Raw genomic sequence first — 2,884 nt, 5'->3', positions numbered from 1 at the left:
TATTAGTGAAAGATGCTGATTAATTGATGGTCTTTGAAGTTATGACAAAGTTGTTGGAAATCAGAAGCAAATTGATTGAAGATGATAAAGTAAAAATCTATAAAGAAATGTTGAAAGACTGTTTGGTGATGCACAGATATGCAGAATCTTATGAATTACAAAGGACAATGAATAGAAAATGGAGATATTTTGATACACTGGTGCATCCTATATACATCTAAAACGTGGGATGACATTTGATAACGTTCAAGAATGTTGAAATTGAGACTTTTCAGATTAAATATTTTTAAATCAAGAGTTTCTGTGTTATCCTGAACACAAGTAATTTTTCTCTAAAGTGTCTATTTTCTTAATAAATAAAAATGCAATCGGATTGCTATCAAATAATATCTTGTTTCTTTTTTATACTGAAAAGTAATTACAGATGAACATTTCTAATTCTGTTCTCTCAAAATTGATTATTTTCAAGCATTTCTGTTTCGCTCCTTATGTAATTAATTTCAACCTTTGATATTTTGCTCCTTTTTTAATCATGCTTCCATAAAACCCCCATAATTTCCCAAGAGGATTATATTTTGCTACCACAGTCCCTTCTGTGAGTCACTTACCTGTCCAGGGCTTGTCCTCGCTTCGGGTCATAGAAAGGGATTCAACGGCCTCTCCTGAGGAATCTTTGGATACCTCCAGTTTCACTCCTCATCCAGGTCCAGTATAATTTCTGTCTTCTCTTTGTTGTACTAGAGGAGTTCAACCTATAGATTCTCTCCTGTACCCAGTTTCTTGCTTGTCCCAATTCCCCATATCCAAAGGTTTATCTTTCTTCAACATTTGTTCTTCCTCATTCTTCTTCCTCCTTCTTCGTTCTGTTGTTGGTCCAAATTTGTTGCTTGAATATGAATTTACGTACAAAAAAAGACAAGAGGCATTTGGCAAATAAAGAACAGTTGGTTTATTCAACCAATAAGGCCGGGAGTGCAGCATACAGAAATGGGTCTGAGGACTGACTCAAAGTGCAATCATTTTGAATGTCCATTTATACACTTCTCGAGGCATCATAACATAGATAATGTTTTGGGAGTGGAATGTGGGTTTTGTGATGGGGACAAAAATACCTCCAACCTGATGACAACCGCAGCTGTGTCCTGACCTTGTTTGGACACAACGAGGGATATTGGGTAACATATACAGATGTGCAACATGGGGAGCGTGTGATCACTGCTTGTGTTGTGGCTGCCGTGTCTTGATTGGCTGAGTGTTCCTAACTTCATGTGGCATCTAACTTTATGGTGTTTTGGGAACACGCGCCCTTCTGGCCATGTGCGTGTTATTGGGGCCAATCTCCCGGACCATTGTGGTGCCACTGCCTATCTGTGGGACCAATCTGTGTTTTTCCTGTTCATGCGTTTGTCCTGCTGGCTACCTGCCACCCCAATTGTGATCTGTCAATCAGTAGCCTCAGGCCTAGGGCGTAGGGCCTGCCAGACTATGTATTTCTGACTCGGGGTTCATGGAGAGGTCTTACCTGGGGATTTCGACAACAGTGATTCAATTTTGTTTTTATACAGACGCATATCATTTTACACATCGACATCATTATTAACATATTTATGGCTCTAATGATTGGTTGATGCTCTGTTCTTCTCTATTTCCTCTACTGGTTTTTCCTTAATTTCTTATGTTGTTTGCGCTGGATTTGAGGTGTGCTTTTATATTTTTCACCTGGTTACCACGATTTTCCACACATTTTGAAAAAAAAAATTCTTGACAACATAGTTTTCCTGGTACAGCAAATGGCAGTAGAGCTACCCCCATGAGATGCATGGCTGCAATGTGGTAACAGGGTTAAAGATTGTGCAGATCATAATAATAGTGATAGGATTTACTGTGCAGCCTTCAACTATGGGAAGAAATTAGAGAGGAGAAAAGAGATGGGGGCTGCTCTAAGTGAACCGGAGGCTGCTGCTGGCATACTTCTCACCTGCGCTGGACTTGGGAGGCCACTGAATTCCACCAGAAGTCTCCCCCGCCGCCGCTACCAACACCTCGCGGCCGCCGAGGGGGGGGACTACAGCCCCCAGGTCTCCTTGCTCTCTCACCCCGCCCTCTCCCGCCCACTTCCACGCCCGGAGGCGCTAAAGGCGAGGCTTCATTTTGGCAGAGCGGGGGCCGCTCTAAGTGAACCGTAGGCTGCTGCTGGAATACTTCTCACCTGCGCTAGCATTGGGGGGGCCATTGCATTCCACCGGAAGTCTCCCCCGCCGCTGCTACCAACAACTCACAGCCGCCGAGGGGGGGGGACTACAGCCCCCAGGTCTCCTTGCTCTCTCACTCCGCCCTCTCCCGCCCACTTCCGCGCCCTGAGGCTCTAAAGGCGAGGCTTCATTCCCGCGTCACGGGACGCGCGCGGGCAACGCCGGGCTAAGCCCGGGCAAAGGGCGGGCCCTCCTAGGCCCTTAGAGGCCTGAAGAGTCTGGTCTGGGCCACGTCTCTTGGCTACACCATCAAGTCTCCGCCAAAGGTAATTTAACTTCCCTGATTTACATGTGAATAGATTGTGGCTTTACATAGTACCTGCCTAGGCGCTTACTGGCATCATGGTCAAAAAGACACCAATGTCAACTCGATCCACGTCAAGGAAATTAGCACAGGCAACAACCCCACTTCCAAGTCTGACTGAGATCGATAAAATGTTACAAAAAACAATAGGGGTTGTTGTCACTGCCATAGAAAGCACCGAGAGGCGTCTTTCACTACCGCCAAGCATATGTTTGATAACACAGCCTACGCAAGGAACTAACATACCTGTAAACACCTCCATAAGAACAACTTTGTCACAGGACTCCATTCTATCACATTCATATGCGGACTTACCGGGGAACGATCA

The sequence above is a fragment of the Lissotriton vulgaris genome, unplaced genomic scaffold (assembly GCF_964263255.1).
Source record: "Lissotriton vulgaris unplaced genomic scaffold, aLisVul1.2 SCAFFOLD_1554, whole genome shotgun sequence".
NCBI classification, from domain to species: domain Eukaryota; kingdom Metazoa; phylum Chordata; class Amphibia; order Caudata; family Salamandridae; genus Lissotriton; species Lissotriton vulgaris.
Note: the sequence above shows the minus strand (reverse complement) of the source record.